Source organism: Wasmannia auropunctata, unplaced genomic scaffold, assembly GCF_000956235.1.
Source record: "Wasmannia auropunctata unplaced genomic scaffold, wasmannia.A_1.0 LD336078.1, whole genome shotgun sequence".
In the NCBI taxonomy this organism is placed as follows: Eukaryota; Metazoa; Arthropoda; class Insecta; order Hymenoptera; family Formicidae; genus Wasmannia; species Wasmannia auropunctata.
Genome location: NW_012026812.1, coordinates 5,105,267 through 5,105,789, shown reverse-complemented (window position 1 = coordinate 5,105,789; position 523 = coordinate 5,105,267).

The window sequence follows — 523 nt, the reverse complement described above, 5'->3', positions numbered from 1 at the left end:
AGTTTAGTTTTTAATGATTAGTATCTCGATAACTATTGCGAAGATCGCAAAATGGTAGAAAACTTTTTTGTTCAGTTTGGTCCACACTACCTCCCCACAAGCGCTGTACCATTGAGTACGAGACACCCTGTATATATGATCTTTAAAATTAAATTATTTCATCAAAATTGATTAATATCTTCAGGTTGCCCTTCGATCTTGCAATTAATAAGTTTATGCATTTCTTTATACATATATATGTGTCAAAATTCATAATATTATTTGAATTTCAATACAGTTTGGTGTTAACTGTTGTTTTTTGGTCGCTGAACATGAATTCGAGGTCAGAAGTATACATTTCAAAATGACGAATCCGAAATACACTACTAAACAAAAGTAAGGGACACTTTCAAAACGCTCAAAATTGGACAGTATTCAAATCGTTGCAACTCACAATCAGTGAAAAATTATCGTATAGACGAAAAATTAAAAAAGTACTTTAAAGCTTGAAACTTATACTTTAATAAGATCGGAAGAGCACACG